Source organism: Pleurodeles waltl, chromosome 5 (assembly GCF_031143425.1).
Source record: "Pleurodeles waltl isolate 20211129_DDA chromosome 5, aPleWal1.hap1.20221129, whole genome shotgun sequence".
Taxonomy (NCBI): Eukaryota; Metazoa; Chordata; class Amphibia; order Caudata; family Salamandridae; genus Pleurodeles; species Pleurodeles waltl.
The window spans coordinates 1,355,867,321-1,355,888,423 of record NC_090444.1 but is presented as its reverse complement, the minus strand read 5'-3'; the positions used below and the strand labels follow the sequence as shown (position 1 = coordinate 1,355,888,423).

General features: G+C 45.7%; 1 protein-coding gene across 3 annotated transcripts in view; it reads right to left on the bottom strand.

Moving 5' to 3' along the window:
- IBTK (inhibitor of Bruton tyrosine kinase) overlaps positions 1-21,103 on the bottom strand; it is a 487,897-nt gene that overhangs the window by 69,816 nt on the left and 396,978 nt on the right. The window lies entirely within an intron of this gene.

Genomic DNA, 21,103 nt, shown 5'->3' with positions numbered 1-21,103 from the left:
GAGGTGAAATAGGGGAGTTCATGAAAACAAATTCCTGGAAAATGGCAGGTTCCCATATGAATAGACCACCTATTCATGCCACTGGTCTCTGTTTATGGTTCTCAAATTCTTCAAGAAGCTTGGTACTCTTCCTTCCCTCTCCCACCCAATTTAGAAAAATATACATCAGGCAGAGAATCATGTAGCCGAAAATCAGTGGCCTGCTGACAGTCCCTTGGGAATGCTCTGCTTTCAACTGCCTGGTTATACTATTTATGCTGCTGGTGTTGACTTGGCAATCTTTGTTTTTGTCAGTAGGGAAAACTGTAGTGCTCAAACCTCCTACAAAGAAGCAATTGAAAACTGAAGTGCAGGCAGATAATAATGCATAACAGTAATAGCACATAAAATTAGCCACTTTAAGGCATGTGTCAAAGTACATTAGCAATTTGTTTCACTAACATAAGTTTGTTAGATTTTCTATTGAGAGCTAAAAGGGCTAGAGATCATACATTGGCCTAGTGTTTTGAAAATCTCAAATTCTTCAACTTAATCTCCACAATCCACACATCATCAAACAGCATATCAATCAACCAGATTTACTCATTAACTGAAAATCCCGTAGAGCACATCCATGCATGACGACCAAGCATAACATTTTGGTCCATAGATTGTGCAACAGTATTTACTATGTGAACTCCCATTCTGAATGTTTGATGTTTAAGCTTCTAAGTAGTAACTGAAAATCAGATCAAAAGTACTTTAAAAATGGTCAGGAAAATATACTGTGAAACAGCTAATTTGGATATTCCTCATAGTGATGCTTGTGTTTCGGCTGGAGGCAGAGACTGTGGATGGGTAAAACTGCTAGAGAGAAAATACTTATGACACAGTGAATCAAGTTTCTGATAACACAGAGGAAACAACATTAGGACAAGTGTTACTGTAGGATTAGCCTTCAGAAATGTAAATTCCCTATAGTCCCAGTCGACTACTCCTGACAATCTCGTTGCTGACCACCAGAGCACAAGGACAAGTTACTTTCATTCGGTAACGATTTATGCGGCAAAGACTATCTAACTGCAGATTCCTCACTTTAGAATACTCCATATTTGTTAGACTAAACCAGAAAAATCGTAAGCAGTTCCCCTGTGAGGGATCGGTGGAGTCAATTGGCTCTTCGTCGAACCTGTCCGTGTCTGAATTGACGTTGAAGTGCCCTCATAAGAGGAACCCCGGAACACGGACATTACCCAGCCACAATAAAAACCAATATACTCACAATCTTGCTGGATCTTTTGGGAAAGAGCCCTAATTTGCAGAGCAGGGGTGATGGGTCATGAATCGGCAGTTAGATAGACTCTCTACCAGATAAGGAGTTACCAAAGGTAAGTAACTTGCCCATACAATAGAACTTTCTAACTGCAGATGCCTCACCTTAATACCTATGCAATACCTCCCTGGACATGGGACTCTGAACAAAGGACCAAACTGGCAGAATGCCCGTCACACCAGACCGGACAGTCAAGGCAGTAGTGTATGGTAAGCGTGTGCAAAAACGCCCATGTGGATGCTTGACAAATGTCCAGGGAAGTGTCCCCGCAAACTAATGCAATGGTGACTGGCTTGCACCTGGTGGAATGAGCATGCAGCGCTTTAGGCGGTTGTTTTTAAGCCAGTGCATCAGAGATTTGGATACAAAGCACAATCCACAGCGAGATGGTGCACTTTTGAACAGCCTTGCCCTCCGTTGCCCTGCCAAACCCAATAAAGAGCTGATTGTACACCCAGTGGGAAAGAGTGCGATCAATGTGAAAAGAGAGAGCTCGTTTGGGGTCTAGGGGATGGAGTCTCTCCTCTTTCTTGGAGGGGTGAGGTGGGCATAGAAAGCAGATAGAGTGATACTCTGGTTAATATAGAAGGGAGTGACCACTTTTGGAAGAAAAGAGTCACACGTTCTGAGGACCAGTTTGTCAGGAAAAAAAAAAGCAATATGTCAGGGTCACGGAAAAATCTTGAAGCTTACTGACTCGCCTGGCTGATGGGATGGGCACATGAAAAGCAGTCTTGATTGTGAGGAGCCAGAAAGGACAAGAATGAGTCCATTCAAAAGGAGTACACATAAGAAATGTCTGAACAAGGTTGAGATCCTATTGGGGCATGATAAATGGGGCATGAGGAAAAAGATGCTGCAAGCCTTTATGGAAATGAGTTACAACAGTGACTTTAAAAGGGAAGGTTGAACCGTCACCTGCAAGAAGGCTGAGGTGCCCGACAAATAAACGTGGACAGTGCCAAAAGTTTTTTTCGGGCAATATAAAGAACAAATAGCAAAACCTATGACAGAGGTGCAGAAAGGTGATCCACCGGGTGGTGTACACCACCAAGCCACAAACTTCTCCCAACAGCAGGTGTAGATGAGTTTGGAAGGAGGACGCCTGGCTGTCAAAATAATATCACAGACTTCAGGAAGAAGATCAAACACTCTCAAATGTCACTGCTCAACCTCCACGTATGAAGTTGAAGAGTGTTGCTTCAACAGGAGGTCCTCCCAAAGAGACAGCCTGATGGGAGGAGCAATGCTCAAGCTCAGGACACTGGACAACACACTCTCCAATCCAAGCCCAGTCCGGGGCCCTTTCGGTCCAAGTCTTCTCAAGAGCTTGGGGTAGTAATGGTTTTGGCACAAAGGAGTATAGGAGTTCTGACTCCTCTAGTGACAAAATGCATCTCTGAACGAGAGTCGCTGTGGAAACTCCAACGTGGAGAAACAATAACACTGCGTGTTCTTGGAAATGGCGAACAAATCAAGCCAAGGATCATCCCACTGTAGTAAAAAGTGTGTGCCCCCTCCAGGAGCAAACAATTTGTGGCCTGCCAGGCACCACTGGCTGAGCTCATCTGCCCTGGTACTCAAGGAGCTCGCCAGGTGCTGAACAGCCAGGAAAATGTCCTGGTGCTCCAGTCAGGTCCGCAGATGTACAGCCTCTTGACACAGTGCCCACAAACCCACCCCACCCTGTTTGTTGCAATATAACATAGTGGGGGTGTTAGTTGTGAACACCTGAACAAGCCTCCCCCTGATGGACGGTAGAAAAGCCTTCAGTTCCAGACAGATGGTGCTCAGCTCCAACAAACTGATGTGGAACTGAAACTCTGCAGGATACCAGAGTTCTCCACCTCTCCCAGATGACTGCCCCAAGCCCGAAGTGACGTATCTGTCACCACTGTGAGATCTGGAAGGGGAAGGGAGAGGGGAAAGGGAGAGGGGTCTGTTGCTGACCTAATTGCGTTTTGTGAGCCACCACTTTAGATCTTTTGCAGTTTCCTCCAATATCTGGACCAGGTCAGAGGGATTCCTCCGATGCTTTGCCCACTAGGACTTCGGTTACCACTGCAGAGCTAGCATATGCATGCTTTACTAGCAGGACACAGGACGTCATGAAGCCCAGTACCCTCAGAGTTAGTCTAACTGAAATCCAGGCTAGAAGCTGAAATATCGTTATCATAGCCTAAATATGCTGGACTCGCCGCTCTGGAGGATACGCCCAAAACTGCACTGTTTCCAGAATGGCTCCGATGAAAGTGAGCGACTGCGAAGGAGTCGAGTACAACTCTGCCATATTGATGGAACACCCTCTCTAGCACTGGCACCACCTCAATGACCTCCTTGGCCAAGAGGGCCTCCATCTCCTGGTGGAGAAAAGCGAGAAGGTCCACTGTCAGCTGTTCTTGAGATGGTGATAAAGTTTGGGGGGCATCCACGATTGGTAGGATGTACCTCTTCCACACTATTTGCAGTACCCACCAGTCGATGTAATGCTGGACCATTGGGACAGGTGATGTTGGATCCTGCCTCCCACAGGGTGAGAGTGTGCCAGGTGGAAGGCATACTAAAAAGCCTTGGGAACTGGATAGGGTGGAGAAGTGCAGGACTGAGCAGCTTGCTGAGTATTGTTCCCGCATCCTTTTTGGGCTCTGTGGCCATTCCCTGAAGGGACTGGGACAGCTGTTGTACTTATTGACGCTCAAAATGTCCCCTTGCATGGCAGGGACAGAAGGGTTGTTGTTACGGCTGGGTCAAGAGGCCCAAAGATTGAGCTGTGACCCTGCTCTTGCGAAAGCATTTGATCACTGCGTCAGCCTTCGCACCAGACCATCAGAACCCATCAGGGGGCATGCCAATCAGGAATGGTGGAATATCCCCCAAAAACCCAGTGGACCATAATCAAGCATGGCGATGAAGAACATGTTACTTACCCTTGGTAATGCCATTTCTGGTAGAGAAAGGATCTAGCGGCAGATTACTTACCTTAGAATTCTTCCCCAGGCATCAGATTGGATCCAGATTTTTTTTCCCCAGCAATTCCTCTGCGCGTCGGTAGAGGGTGTTGTGCGACTCTGTAGCGTCGTCGTCCATCGGATGTGACCTCAATGGAGTCCAAATCTCCTCCCTAACGCGCTGACATCAGTTTCTTCTGTGACTGTTTTTCGTGCCAAAACGCTGAACCAAAGATACAGAAAATATGGAAACAGTGCGCTAAAAAAAAAAAAAAGAGATATCTCTGTCTTAATCAATTACGAGCTCACAATGAAGGCATCTTGATGCCAAGAAGGGATCTCTGAGATAAAAAGAGAACGTTTTCCCTGAAAGTTAAGTCCCTGTTTGTAGAAATCAGTCCACAGAGGGGAGGGAGTTTGGGTGGTTCGGTAAGGAATCTGCAGCTAGATCCAGTCTCTGACAGATAAGGCGTTACCAAAGGTAAGTAACTTGTTCATTTGATACAGATAGCTAACCGCAGACTCCGTACCTTAGAATTAGATACCCAAGTAATATCAGCCCTGGAGGAGGATCTGCGGACAGATTTGAGGCAAGGAAGCGCTGAAGGTCCAAAAGGGCAAATGCCCATCACAACAGACCTGACTTTTCAGACAGCAACGTAGGTAAACACTGCGGGTAAACCCATGCTGCTTTCAGGCATATATCCAGGACCGGAACGCCGCATTCTAATCCAGTGGTCGCGGACCTAACTCTGGTAGAATGAGCGCACAAGCCATCAGGAAGGTTCATCTTGGGCGATGCACAGCAGATTTTAATGCAAGCAACTAATTCTGTGAAAGGATACGGACTAGAACAAGGCGGTCAGAAGTTGAGGACAGATACCCAAAGACTTTTAATAACACCTATAAGGCATGTAGAAAATGCTCTACAAAGAGCAGGGTACATACCATACCATACCGGTACCATCTCTTGAGCATGAAGTCCGTCTCAAGAGAAAAAGAAAAAGAAAACCTGTGTCAACAAGTGCTAAACCCACTTAGGGTCACAAAGAATATACATCTCCCAGACAGCATACAACAGAAAGCAATCAGTAACAGAGAAACCATAGGAATACCTGCAGAGGCAGGAACACTGCAGCAGGTGCCACCAGCAGATGAAACGGTTCAGACTGAATGAAAAAAGGAAGCTGGAACTTGGCTCAACAGGAAGTATAGGACTCTACATTACAATATGTCCATCTGTAAGTCATATAACATACATATTTACAAATCTTTTCCATCCTGGCTGTCCCTGAGGTGTTGTAACGTGGAATCAGCATGAGTGCCGAACCAGCGGACTCCACCGAAGGGCATGTCAACAAAAGTGGATCGGACAGCCTTCGAAAAGTCAGAGTGGAGCAGCCAGGCATGATGGCACAGCGCTATAGAGTGAGCCATAGATTAGCCAACTGAGTTTGTGGTATCCATGCCACACTTTATGACAACCTGAGCTGCCTCTCGCCCATCCTGGAGTGTCTCAGCGAGTTCGCTCAGAGTACCCTCTGGAAGCAATGGTAGCAAGCACGCCACCGAATCCCACAATGCCTGGGAAAGACGACCCAGAATACAAGAGGTATTTATAAACTGCAGAGCTGAGCTGGTTGAGGAGAAATATTTTGTCCACAAGTTTCTAGCCATCTGGACTCCTTTTATGAAGGAACATTTCGGAGGATGCTGAGGTCCGAAGAAGCTGCAGCAGCCTTCACCACAAAACATTTCAGAGTCTGGTGCTGGAAAAGAAAAGCCAGGTCTTATGGGACACTTTGGTGGCTATGGGCTATAGATCAGTCCACAGGTACCCCCGTAGAGGGCTTAGCCCAGGCCCCTAAAAGAAGACATATTGTGCCTCAAAATATGGAAGCAAAGGCTCTATTCCTTTTGGGCGGCTCTGGTAAAGCACTGTTACCAGAGGGTCAGTGGTCACCTCTACAGAAGGAAGCTACAATTCTAGGACTGCAGCTACCCTCTTCAACACCTTGGCGAAGGAAGAGCTCACCTCGGTTACAAGGCTGAGAGGGGACAGGAGGTCCAAAGCCGGTGAGGACTCTAGGCGACTAGCCTCACCCAATTCTGTCAGCCAACTACCTTTCAGAGGAGGCTGGCCAGTCTCGTTTGCAGGGTTGCTAAACCTCATCTCCTCTTCTTCACCAACAAAAGTCTGTTCCTCTGAAGGGAAAACAGCAAGAAATTGATGAAAAGTAGGAGGAAAGGTACCCAAGCTGGGTGGCATCATTGGCGCTGCACCCAATGCCGTCCAGCATCAGATTGGCGGCATCTCAGCGTCAAAGGTAATCGGTTCGGCATCGACTGGTGCCACCGACAGATCATACTCCTGAGCAGTAGGTGGGAACCCTGAAAGGCCTGTACAGATCAGAGTACAGATCCAGAGGGTCTTTCTGACGCCGACGGCCAGTCTGCTGGCGTGGGATCAGGTAGGATACCTCCCACGTCCTTGGGGCTAGGAAGTGCACCAGAGGGAGGATGAGGTCCAAAGATGAGATGAAGGGAAGAATAACAATCCTGCATCTGGACCAGAGTTGCCCCAGCTGCAGGGAAATCAGAGAGGCCCAGGTGGACTCATGCACCGGCTACTCAATCGGTGATCTGGAGAGGGCATTGAAAACACCAGACTTACCCGATGAAGGCCGATGCCGTGACTCAGACTGCTTGCGTTTTACAGTCTGCTCCTTCAATATCGAGGGGGACGTACAATCGAAGGAACTGCTTCTGGAACAAATTTGCAGTCGCTCCCTGGACTTGGGGCGAGAGTGATGATGGTGCAGGGCCTCCACCACATGCGCCATCAAGATCTTCATATGTTGTTCAGGCAATGCCTTCGGATGAAGGCGACGACAGGAGCAACAATCCTCGGAATTGTGGTGTTCCCGGAAGCATCACAAGCAAATAGTTTGGGGGTCCGTGGCCAACATATGACTGTGACAGGACCCCAAAGGCTTAAACCCCGAGGACATGTAGAGAAAAAGGGGCACACTGTTCCCTCAACAAAATACGTTTTATCGGGCTAGGCCAACTTGGTCTGAGGAACTCCGGATCCGTGTTGAAGCACAGAAAAGAAGGAATTGACGTCAGCACGTCAGGGATTATATGGACTCAGTCAACATCACATCTGATGGGCGACGCCGCTACTGAGTCGAGCAACTACCTCTACTGAAGTGCAGAGGTATGGCTGGCAAAAAAAACTATCTGGATCCAGACTGGCACCTAGGGAAGAATTCTAAGGTAAGAAATATGCAGATAGATGTCTCTATCAGATGCATCACCGCAGAAACCATGGCCCTACCAAGGGAGTCCGTGATGTTCATTGTACACTGTATTGCAAAACTAGTCACATCCCCGACATCCAGTGAAGCTTGTTGGAGGTTAGTTTGGCCATCCTCAGGCAGCCTGTGAAGCAGGTGCACGACCGCATCCCACAACGCATGGAAATGGTGGCCCGAGGCATGCCGTCTTCATAGACCGCAGTGCAAGGCTGGTGGAAGAAAAGATGTGCTTCCAGATTCCTTATTTGATGGTGTGGTAGGGAACGCACTTAGGCTGATTTTGGGCATGGAGGCCTGGACCATCAGGCTCTCCAGGGAGGGGAGATGGGAAAGGAAGGCTGGGTCCCCTGTGCAAAATGTAGCACAGGCCTCTAGCTGAGTGTCGGTGAGCGCTTCTTAAAGGTGAGCAATGATTCTTGGACACCTGCCCTCAACTGACGCCATTCGACTTGACCTTAGCTGCACAAAGCTGAAGGTGATGGACCTCTGCAGCCCTGAGCATCACTGTGGCAAAGAATATGTCTTCCTCCGAAGCCTGGCCTGGTAAGGAAAAGCACGGCAGTGTCTGGGAAAGTGTCTACTCCACAGGCATCTCCCAGTTCCTCATACCAGTTTTCCTTATCAGCAGGGTATGGCCTGGTCGGCATCAGGCTCAGGAATCATGATAGGTGAGTCATCAAGCAGCACTGTATGGGACAGAGCCGGGGTAGGAGGTGGTACCCGAGAGATGGATGCTGTGGGCATGGCTGCTGTCCAGGGCGAAACTACCAACGCTAACCCAGATGGGGCACCTCTCTGCTCTGTGGGGCCTGAAGGTCAGTTTGTAGTAGATTTTAATACAGAGAATGACCCATCTGGAGGTGGTCTGCTTCTGCACTGCCTGACCTTACTTCGCACTCACATATCCGAGAAAGAGTTGGTCATCCATCCGGAATTATTTAGTATGATAAAGGTAGAACTCTTTTTGGGTGCAGGTGATGGAGTCTCTCCTCTTCCTCAGAACGATGTGGGGGTGCATAAAAAGTAGGCAAGGTGATAGACTGGTCTACATGAAAGCCGCCTGGGCCAGGAAAAGGATAAACAACAGGATGTCGGAGAGAGGGGCAGAAAGGGGGGGGGTCAACAGACTTCTGGGCACCATGCCATAAATTTGTTCCAACAATAGGCGTACACCGTTTTGGTGGAGAGATACCAGACTGCCAAGATTATGCTGCAGATTTCAGGAGGAAGGTCAAAAGCTGTCAACTGTCACCGCTCAATCTCCACGCAAGAAGGTGGAGCGTAGATAGGTTCGGGCTCAGAACTCTCCCCTCCTGCTGAGACATAAGATCCTACTGAAGGGGCAGAATGATCAGAGGATCGATGGACATGCTCAACAGCTCGGCATGTCAGACTCTCCTTGCCCAGTCCGGAGACACAAGGATTACTTGGGCCCGGATTTTCTTGATCTTCTTATGAACTCTGGGTAGAAGTGGGATGGGTGAAAATGGCGTACAGGAGGCCTGAGTTCCACTCGAGACGAAAAGCGTCTGAGCTATTGCCGCCTTGGAATTTCCAATGCGCAAAACTGCTGACATTGTGTGTTCTTTGCAGAGGTAAACAGATCTTATCAAGGCTCTCCCCACTGCTGAAAGAGCCCTTGCACCACCTCCGAATGGAGATAACATTTGTGATCCGACAGACATTTTTGGCTGAGTTTGTCTGCTCTGGCATTCAGAGATCCTGCCAGATGCTAAAACATCAGTGATATGCCCTGCTGTTCGAACCACGTCCAGATGAGCAGAGCCTCTCGACAAAGGGTCCATGACCACACCCCGCCCTGCTTGTTGCAGTACCACATGCCAGTGGCATTGTTCGTGAACATTTGCACCATCTTTTCCTTGATAGAGGGAAGAAATGCTTTTAAAGCTAGCCGGACCACACAGGGCTTCAACAGGATGATGTGGAGTCCGGATTCCGCAGGAGATCAGATGCCTCTGATCTCCACCTCTTCCAGATGGCTGCCCCATCCCAGGAGTGATGCATCTTTCACTACTGTCAGATCTGATGTGGAAGGGAGAAGAATCTGCCTCTGACCCAATGGCGAATTGTTAACCACCACTGCAGATCTTACACCGTTCCCTCCAAAATCTGGACCTTGTTGGTGAGATTCCCATGATTCTGTGCCCCACTGGAACTTCAGGTCCCACTGCAGAGTCCGCATATGCCATTGGGCATGTGTCACCAAGCAGGATGCAAGAAGCCGTTAGGCCCAGCAGCCTCAGCGGCGTGCTCACCGATATCCAGGATAGAAGCTGAAAAACCAGTATCATAGCCTGAATATGCTGGACTCACCGCTCGGGAGAATAAGCCTGAAACTGCCCTGTGTCCAGGACAGTTCAAATGCAAGGGAGCGTATGAGAGGGAGTAAGTTGTGACTTTGGCACGTTTATAGTGAACCCTAGCGAATGCAGGAGGTTCGTCGTAATTTGGAGGTGGAAGATGACAGCCTGGGGCGAGCCCACCTTCAACAACCAGTCATCGAGACAGGGGAAGAATGAAACCCCTGATCACCTTGGTGAACACCCAAGGGGCGCTATTAAGGCCAAAAGGGTGCACAGTGAACTCAATATGCTTGTGGCCTACTGTGAATCACAAGTAACGTCTGTGGGCAGGCAGGACGGGGATATAAAAATAAGCGTCCTGCAAGCCCAATGCTACCATCCAGTCTCCTGTGCCCAGGGCAGATAGAACCTGAGCCAAGGTGACCACCTTGAACTTCGTCTTGAGGAAGAGACTGAGGGATCAAAGGTCTAGGATAAGGCAGAGGCCCTTTTCCTTTTTAGAGACCAGAAAGGAGCGGGAATAGCAACCACACCTATTTCAGGCACAGGAACTCGAGGGGCACCTCAGGATCCAGTCCTGGATCCTGACCAGCGTCTGTCGTACCACCCAAACCTTCCACAATGTTGGTTCCAGCGCCATCCACTGGGGCACCTGACTTTGACATGGAGTTGGATAGACGCCAACAGGAGCCTTGCCTCCTAGATTCGATCCTGAGACCATTTACTATGGGTTAGGCCTCGGGATGAATTAGGGGGGTCGTTGGACCCTTTAGAATACTAGCCCCATGAAGCTATGGACTGGCCTGAAGACTTGGGTGAGGCCAGCGGGCTGGATACTTTTCCAGACACTGGCATGCTTTCTCTCCCTATTGTGGCTACAGAGGAGGGAGAGTCTTATGCTATGGTGGTGAGAAGAGCAGCTCAGGTTCTGGAACTTCAACTGCCTTCAGTGGCCATTAAGACTAATCTCTTGACAGAAGTGCTACAATGGGGAGCTTCCACCTCAGAACACCTGCTCCTGTTCAATGAGGCCCTTATGGATTTTCTACTGGGTACCTCATCCAAACCCAGCACAGAGCACATCCATCAAGGAAGCTTGTACATCCCTGAAAAGCTAGACGTCCTCAACCAGGAGCGGTGTCTCAGGGCCACTCACAATAAAACTGCTCCTCCCAGCAAGTCAATCATGTCCAGTTCACAACAGATAGTGAACTTCGCGGAGTCTCTACCATCGGTAACAGCCCAGGTCTCCTCCTGGACCTGTTATAGCACTTGTACAACCATGTCCCACAGAGTGTGGCAATAACGGCCAAAAAAGGCATGTGGTGTTCACTGACCACAATGCAAGGCTGGCAGATAAAAACACCATCTTTTCAAGTGAGTCCAACCTTTTCCCTCTCTAGTCCTAGCCTCTTGATATACCTCTGTAAAATAAAAATAAAATAAAAAATAAAAAAGTCCTGAGATTCTCATTTTTGATTTGTGTTTTTGGATCATTAGAGAAGTAATTTAGCTTGGTTAGACATTGTTAATCCAGTCCAATTTTTTCTGGACGAAATTTTTTAAAATGGCAGATGTGTTGCAGTGATGATGTAATATCTCGGGAACCAGGAGACCTATATACTTCATTTTGGTGTCAAAACATAGGTTTTGAGGGTCAAGCAGTGTTATAGAGACAGAAAATAACTTTTCAGAGCAACTCTTCCTTCATTTTCCAAAATGGTGGCTCTATAATGTGTTTTAGACATCATATTGTTAATTTATTTTAATATTGCTTTTGTTTCAGGTTTTCTGTTGAGTCCAGTTCCTAAACATGAGCGAAGCAGATGGCAGCAGAGGATCATTGCCTCCTGACAGAGTGATGCTAACTACAAAATCTGAGGATTCCTCATATGCCAAACTAATCTGAAAGAAAAGCTAAAATCAACTGCAGCTGGACAGAAGATAGTTTGAAATGCTGGAGAAATATGGCAAGACAAAGTTTACAAAAGACTGATAATGATGGGTGAATAGGATCAAATGTTTTATCACTGTAACAACAAGTGCTAAAAGTTGTATACAATGGAAAAAACCTGGGAAAACTGTCAAAAAATAGCAGAAACTAGTAAATCAAAAGAATCCGAGTCTTTTGAGAAAGCAACAACAACCAAACCCAGTGCCCATCCACTTTGAAGATCGATGGCTACCCTCCGTCCACCTCCAGCAACTGATCAGAAAGCAAAGGATCTTCAATGTGTTATCTGTGGTTTAGTCAGAACAAGGGCCAAAAGGACTGATGAAAGAACAAAGTACTGAGTATGTGAACATGTTATTATCTGCAGCTAGTTTGTTCAAAGACGAAGATTTCAGCCGAGTAGCTGACCCAAACAGTAAGGTGAATGTATTTGAAGCTGATTTGTATGCCCACCCGAACTGCATACATTCGAAAATATGAATATACAGCAGCACCGTAACAGCCAGCCTTCAGTTAAGTTTGCACTCTTTGAAAATCACACTAAGTTTTAAAGCCACTCTTGAGTGCTGGCTATGGAGTCACACAGTGAGAGCAGAGAAATAATGGTCACCATCGATGAAACTGTATTGATCCATAATAAATACAGTATATACAAATATTAAAAGAATATTAAAAATAATTAATAAAAAAGTTCCAGAACATCCACTAGGATGCCCATTATGAGGAAATCAGCATTTAAAAATGTACTCACATTTGCAATCACCCAAGTCCCAGGCAACATTTGTAAATATAGTAAGGCTGGTCTCACCTGCGTAAAACCTTGCCCTTTTAACAAAGGTACAATGTAGCGAGACCTTGGGTCCTGACAGTACTTGCAACTCAACAAAAAATGGAGCATGGGTGGAAGTGCCATCACATCTGCAAGGGCCTAACCAGCCAAAGCATCCCTTGGGAAGTGCCAGATACGAGTGCAGCTAATTTAACTTAAAACAGATTAGCAAACACATTTCCTTGTTATTTTTCACCAATAAAAGAAACAGATCAGTGTCCCATGTAGTAGTTATCTGGACATAGAGATGAACTGTAGGTCTCTTTAGCTCGCACTCTTCTCTAAGTAGTACGGAGCTCTCCCTGAAAGAATTTTTAACCCACTTAATGTCATTTTTGACTAGACATTCAGGATTGCGAAAGACACCTTCTCTGCCCAGTTTTGCAAAGGAATCCATAACATATTTGAACCAGGGGATTTTCATTGTGTGGGTTGTACGTAGACAATCTTGAGTGACTGAAAGATTTAACACAAGCTCCTCCTTATACCAAGACCTGAGCCAAGCCAGCAGTGGCCGTAATGCTATGGAGTCGCTCAGGTACTTAACCCCGGGCTCCTCATGAACGGCAAACGTTACAGCACATTGTGGTACACATGAGAAATGTTTTTAAAAATGAATTCTCTTCAATCTGAATTTCCTGTTCAGGTAGATGACCCCATAACACACTTCCGTACAAATCTTGGAAATACATTTCGAATCATAAACTTTCATTAGTCCCTTGAAAGGATGCTCTAATCTAGCCGCAAAGCTGAAAATAGCCTCTATTGACCTCCTAAACTCTGTTTTTTTGCCTCAATCAGAGGCTTCCAGTTTGAACTGGAATCAAACTCCACACCTAGACAGGGAAAGCTCTCAACCTTGGTAAGGGGGGCCGTTTAACAGAGAGGACTTATGTTTTAAAGGTCTTGGGCCCACCACCATATTATACAACTTTGACAAATTTGTAGAGAGGGCTACGTCCTTCAAAAGCATTAAGTAACTTCTACAAACCAATAGCAGTTCTTGTAATTAATATTAAATCACCTGCGTATAACAGCACTGGTAGAGGCTGGAAACTGATTAATGGGCAATCAGACTTGGTATCTACTAGCGCCTTCCCCAGCCCATTCAAATATAAACAGAATATAATAAAAGGGGCCAAGAAGCACCCCAGACTTACTCTAAGTCTCGTTTTAAAACTATGTGAGCATGTCAGTTCAGCCGAGTATCTTACCTTGGCCAGAGTGCCGGATTGAGATCGCGTAAAAAATAATAAAATATTTGGGTTGACCCCCACATGTAGCAGAATATTACATAACTTAGCCCTGTTTACCCAGTCGAAAGCAGACAAGGTAAATAGTCTCAGACCGGGAAACTGTATATTTGCTACTTACTAGGAAAAGATTTAAACACTGTTCTATCGTCGACTTGCCCTGCTGAAACCCATATTGACACCCAGCAATAATGCTTTTTTCTGCAGCCCAGGACTGCAACCTCTCCAGTAGCACCCTCCCCAAAACATTTACTAAAGAGTCGATTAGTGAGACAGACCTATAACATTCCAGCTTACTCTTGTCCCCTTTCTTAAATACCGGGGCAATGGTGGATAAGGACCAAGAGGATGGAGGACCCATCCTGACAGCCGCATTCAGCATTAATATTAATATCAGTGCCCACACCTCAACATACAAGACAAGCAAGTCGGGTATTCCATCGGGTCATGAGGAACAATTTTGGACTAAAGATGTAATAAAAGAGCCTGGGTCCACTAAGGACCATCTAGCCCGTATCCCTTGAGCCTGAGGCAGTAACTGAGGCACCTCTTGCTTAGGTGAAACTTCATTTATTGTTAATCTCGGGCCCCTCAAATTCAACTCAAGTGGGTTATGGTCACTACAAGGATGCCTCACAATTTAAAAGTTACTGATCAAGGGAAGTAATGTCACAGAAATAAAAGTATAATCAATGACAGAAGCACATCCCTTACCGCATCAAGAGGAATTGTTATCCTGTCCAAAGCATGCACCAAATTAAAATCATTCAGCAGGGTCATAATCTCAATCCCTCCCCGCATGTGTAGTAAATGAAGCACCTTTAACAAACAACCAGTGAAGCACAAACCAGCACAAGAACTCCAAAAAAAACCTTTCACCTGAAGAACTTAAATGAAAAAGGTGTCCTCACTGAAAACTGCTGCGTTGTGGACTATATGTAACAGCTGCGAAAGGTCAAGATTTTATCCGTGCAAAACTTTGGAGAGATCGTTCAGACTGTTCTACAGATATCAAAGTCAGTGTGCACATTGCAAGAACTGCACGTTGTCTTTGACAGTTAGCTTGAACTATCTGTCAAAGAATGTGAGAGAATCAGACAAATGTGTACAAGTGGAACAATTGACCTTGCCTGCATCAATAATTCGACACCTATACCTGTGCAACTTGATAAATGCTGGTCATCAACATTGAACAAGATGAACTTGGAGATGTTAACTCGTCAAAGCATTGCTGATGCATCAGTGAACAATGAATTTACAATTATTGCTAGTGGAATGGTTGTCAATGAGGAGTTGGTGCCTGTAGAGCTATATTTAAAAGGTACAGGCCATAATGTTCAAGAAACGAATAGCAAATTGGAGGATTTGCTTCGTGTTGTGCCACATGTTGAGCGGGCTGTTCGAAATGGTTCAAACAGAGTCATTGTACTGTCAAATGACACATACATTACTGTGCTACTTACATTTGTTACAATGTTTACAAGTCAAGGACTATCAGAGATTATGGATACGTTATAGAACAGGCGAGAAAAGACACTGAATCCTGTTTCACATTCTGTACAAGAAACCTGACCCAAAGAAGCCCAGTATCTTATCAAGGCACATATTCTTACAGGTGATGACACTATGAGCAAAACTGGAACAAAGCTTAGAGCTTTAACTGCTGAATCTTAAGTTTCAAAAAGGATTTGCAGAGGCAAAATAATGTGACTTTAAAGATGTAGAAAAATACCATGTGCATGTGTGGAAAATGAGTTCTGACTGTCACATTTGACGATCTTCGGTACAGCGAGTTCAAAAGGTCAGTCCCGCTAAGTGACCTTCCACGGACATAATATTTTGTGTGTGGACACATTAAAAGCGCATTCTATTGATCAGGAGATATTTAAATGTTTTGCATTTGGTTGGGAAGATAATAGTGGGGTGCTAAAACACAATTTCTGAAGCCTCTATCCACAGAACTTACAAGTGCATGTACTTGCAAACCCTATGCTACAAAAAGAGGTCCCTGTCGATAAGCTTTTCTCAAATGTTCAACAGTCTGCAAATGTTGCCGAAACAAATAAAGTGAACTATGAAAATGTGCCTAAACAGGAGTGAAACCTTATTTTTTCATATTCAGATCATAAACATTGTTTGGATTATACATAAAAGGATTAAAAAACATTATTATTGGTTTCATTTCTAGATATGTCTCTTCTTCCTCTATTATAGCTGCCATTTGGGAACATGGCAGAAGGCTTGCTCTGAAGAGTTATTTTCTGTCTCTAAAAGACTACTTGAGCCCTAAAACCTATGTTTTGACACCAAAATAAAGTATGTGTGTGTCATGGTTCCTGAAATATCACAGCACTGCAACACAGCCGCCATTTTTGAAAATGTCAGGCAGATTTAGGCCCGGATCAGCAATGTCTACCCAAGCTAAATTACTTCTCTAATGATCCAAAAATACAAATCAAAAATGAAAATCTCTGGACAATTTTTTTGACAGAAGTATATAAGGGAACTGGGATTAATCTAGAATAGAATAAGCAAACGTTAGATCCTTCTCTACTGCTTCACATTTTTAAGTTTCTTACATTAGCCGATTTTACTGTGTGGGCCAATGACTTACATTCACCAGCCACAAGCACATTGATGTAAAAGTGAGGAACCCTGTACCTTGTTCACAGCGTGTGCACACCAATGTACAAAGCAAGGCATATGAACAGCATGATCTTTATTATAAATTAATAAGTTACTTACCATTGGTACATACTTTCTGGTGGATACTACAACCACAAATTCCTCATCTCTAGAATATCCCCTGGCATCAGACTGGATTTGGAAGCTTCCAAAGCAGTGCTCTGTTACATTGCTAGGTGGTGCTGTGCAGCTTTCCACTAACTTTGCCCCCGGAAGTGACAAAGTGTAGCAGCATGTAAGCGCCACATCAGCACCAGTTTCTTTCTTGACTCCTCCTGCACTCTTGAATGTGGAGCACAAAACCTTTGGGGATACCAGTGCGCAGGTTTCTAACTTCAGAACTTTTCCGATGTTAAAAAGAGACCACTCCACACGAAGGGGAGCATGGAGGACAGTGAAGAATCTGTGCTTAAATAGAGTAGTCACCAAAAAGAAAGTTACCAAGGGTAAGCAACTTCTTCTTCTGATAAGTACTTATCACCCCAGATTCCTTATGTATAGAAAAGATACCACAACGGTACCTCCCAAGCTGGAAGGTCTGTGTAGTGGAAGTCCTGCAGGAGTGAACGGGCGAAATGCCTTCCTTATTGGAGACAGCTATCTGAGCAGTAGCGCTTTGTGAATGTGTGCACGGACTATCAAGTCATGGACTGACAGATGTCAAGGACAGCCAATCTTCATGTCAATTGAGTGGTGGCAAGCTTGGCCCTAACGGAATGGGCACTCAGACCTTCAGGAGGTTGTTTTTTGGCCATTTGCATAGCAGATCTCAATGCAAATGACTACCCACCTTGACAAAGTCCTCTTCTGCACCCCTTATAGTTTGTTACCCCAGGGTACCCAATAAAAAGCTGACCGTCCACCCAGATGGTCACCGGTCCGTTGATGAAAGCTTAAAGCTCCTTTGGGAGACAGACTAATTTGAGTCTCTCTTTTGAGGGGGCAACTGGGGCAAAGAATGTTGGGATGGTGTTGATTTCACTAACGTGAAAATGAGTCACTACTATTAGCAAGAAGGCCATCCTAGCCCTTCACCATGTTTTTCAGGAAAAAGGTGGTGAAAGGTGGTTGCACCAAAAGAGAGTGGAGCGCAATTACCTGACAAACTGAGGTGATCGTAATGATGAAGATGTTCTTTAGGGACAGAAAAAGCAACTGTGCAACGGCTCAAAGGGAGCACACATAAGAAAAGTTAGGATCAAATAAATGCCCCACTGTGACATCACAAACTGTTTGGGAGGAAATGTGTGTCAAATGGTCTACAAATCTCATCACAAGTGATTTAAACATGGATGGTTGGCCAGGTAAATGTAGAAAAGTCAAAATAACAGACAAATAAGCCCTAATGGTGCCCAATGAAAGCCTTTGCTGGGCCAAAACAAACAATAAATCTTCCAACAATTTGGTTCATGATGGGTCAGTGTTGCGGACTCCACACCAGCCCATAGATTTGTCCCTGTGTCCGATGTAAATGGACTTTGCAGAAGGATGCCACACAGCATGGATACCATACACAGCCTTAGGAGGTAGATTGAATGCAGCCAACTGCCACAGTTCTATCTCCTCGCTTGAAGGTGTAGGCTGTGCGGCCCAGGTGCAGGTCTCTGTCCTTTTGCGGTGACTGAAGATACTCCCAAAGAAGACATGCTCATGCCCATAGGTTCCTGGCACCACATTTCCTGTCCCAGTAGAGGACCACTAGGATGACTTGGGCCCCACTGTTGGAAAATGCCCTCTGCCACCCTATGGTGTAACCACCATTTGTGATCAGTCAGACGCTGCAGAATGAGCTCGTCCACCCTGGTGCTCAAAAATGGCACCAGATGTCTCCCTGTCAGTAAGATGCCTTGACACCCCAGCCAACTCCAGAGGCACAAAACCTCATGGCCAGGACCATTCTTGTTGCAATACCACATGTAGTTTTGTGGCCATGAGAACCTGTAACAGCCTCCCCTTCATAGAAGTTCACAAGGCATTCAACACTAGGCATATGGCCCCCAAAACCAAAAGCTTGCTATGGATTTGGCAAGAACTACAGTCCTCTGTTCTTTACCTCTCCCAGATGACCTACACAACGAAGCAGCAATGCGTCCATCACCACCATCAGCTGTCGGTGGGGATGGGAGAGGGATATGCTGCTGGTCCAATTGCATTCTATTAGCTACTGCTCCAAATCTTGTGCAATCTGTTTCAAAAACCCAGATGGACTATGACAGGTTCCTTTGGTGCTGGCCTACTGTGAGCCTTCAGATTTCACTGCAGAGCCCTCATATGCCACCTGGCATAGTCGATGAGCAGGACGACAATAGGGCAGAATCACTCTCCTTCCGAGGCTGAAACAGCTGGATGACAGCCTGAATGTAAAGGACACATTGTGACAGGGGAAAGACTGGAATTGCACCATATCCAAGACGTCACCTACGACGAAAAGCCTCTGTGAAGGAGTCAGGTGCGACTTCTGCACATGGATCATAAACCCCAATAATGTCAGGAGACTCGCTGCTGTCTGGAGATGGTGTGCCGTGACCACTGCCATCACTTTCATGAACACCAGAGGGGTATTGGAAATAAATCAGGGTCTACCTTGCTGGTGGAAAGCCTGAAACACCAGGCCAGACCTAAGGGAGTTTTGGGGAAGTTGGGGATCAACCCAGTATAAGAGGAAGTATCAAGGCCAGTAGTTTTCTCTTTGTTCAGGTACAAACTGTCATCAGTATAACAGAGGAAAGCCATCTCCATCATCTACGTTGTCATTTCCAAACTCTGATCAGAGTCTAAACTGAAATAGTGGACCTGAGCTCTGTGGTAGAGGCAGTGTTGTGTCTGAATTTCACTGTATGGCAACTAGGTGTGTCGGAGTGAAATTAGGGTTTAAGCTTGGTGGGGCAGAGATAGATTTGGCTCAGAATAGGGAAATTCCAAAGGGTCTCCCTTTTTACGCCGGTGGAATCAGGACAGGTGTCAACATTGAAGAAACTGGCACAAGATGTGGAGCAAGAGTGGAAGTCTGCACTGGAGTCAGTGTGGAACCCGAGGTGGATTTGAGAGGCACAGATAAAGCCCAGGACAAATTTGCCAACGATAAGCTCACTGGAGGCAAAGACCTTGATCTGCTGTGATGTCACCAATGACCCAGAGAACTCACCGTGCATCTAGATCAATTGTAGAATCAGCTCCACAACTGTCAATTAGAGATCAAGAGTGAAACAGAGTGGCAAGCTTAACACCCTTGCAACTTCTCTAAAAATAGCGAATGTCGGCATAGGGATGAGTCCTGCTTGGCCTTCTAGGGGTGCTTCCGCTTCGATTTGGACTCTACCATGCCAGAGACATACCATGGGAAGGGCATTGACAATGGGAACAGGTCTACGCCCTCTACTCCAAGCGGGACTTGCATGGCTTTTTCCAATGGCCTGCGGCTTATAGATTTGCTTCATGGCAGTTGGGTTCACAAGGTCACATTCTTCACATACCATGGAGTTGCCCTGCAACCTACATGTGTTTCCAATGGCCACTGCACTGTCTGAACACTGTTGTTTTAGGTGTGGACATCATTCCCTTGCACACTGAATTTCAATTGTTTTAAAGAAAATGGGCCAATCTGAAGAAAAGGGGAACAGAGCTCCAGATCCACAGTCGAAGGCGTGAAAAGAAAGGAACTGATGTCAGCTCGCAGGGGTATCGTTTATTTGCGGTTCATCATCATCACTTCTGGCACAGAAGAAATTCAACATAGAGCCTAATGGAACTAACTAGCAGCGCACCAAAGCGCAGCTGTGAAAGGTTCTGCATCCTGTCTGGCACCTGGGAATATTCTAAGGGTGAGTAATCTGTGGTCAGAAGTATACATCAGGATGATTAATTTCTAATCAGTTATACGTTTTGGTGTTCTAGTCAGATAATGTAGCTATTTTTCTAATTAAATTATTGTAAAACAATTATCAAAGTCAGACAGTTACCACTCCTTGGCCACCCCAGTTGTATTAAAACACAATTTCTCTGAGATCACTGGTACGTCTCTTTCTGCCCGCCAAGCATAGGCACCTCATTGGGCTCTATGGATGTCGAGAAATCAATGTTCCTTAAAACATATTTTTACGTACTGCATAATCTAACAGAGAAACAAAAGTGATCTGTGCTCAAGAGCTCTCATGGTGAAAATAAGGGTACAATGAGCAACACCTATGTACAAATTACAACTAAAGGCCAATAAGGAGCACATGTTTGTTAATACAGGATTATTCATATGTGTACCGAAGGCCTAATCGAAACAGCATTTTTGTTTTGTTTGTATTAATTACAAATATAGATCACAGCTTTTTCAGATTGGGTGTTACATAGTAGTTTGAAACTGACTACTAACAAAGTGGAGATGGCAATATAAGGGGGGCTGCCACAACCTGGACATCAAAATGGTGCCAAATAACTTGGGCCCTTGTCCACAAAGACTGTAAGGAATGTAGGTGTAGGTTCAGTTT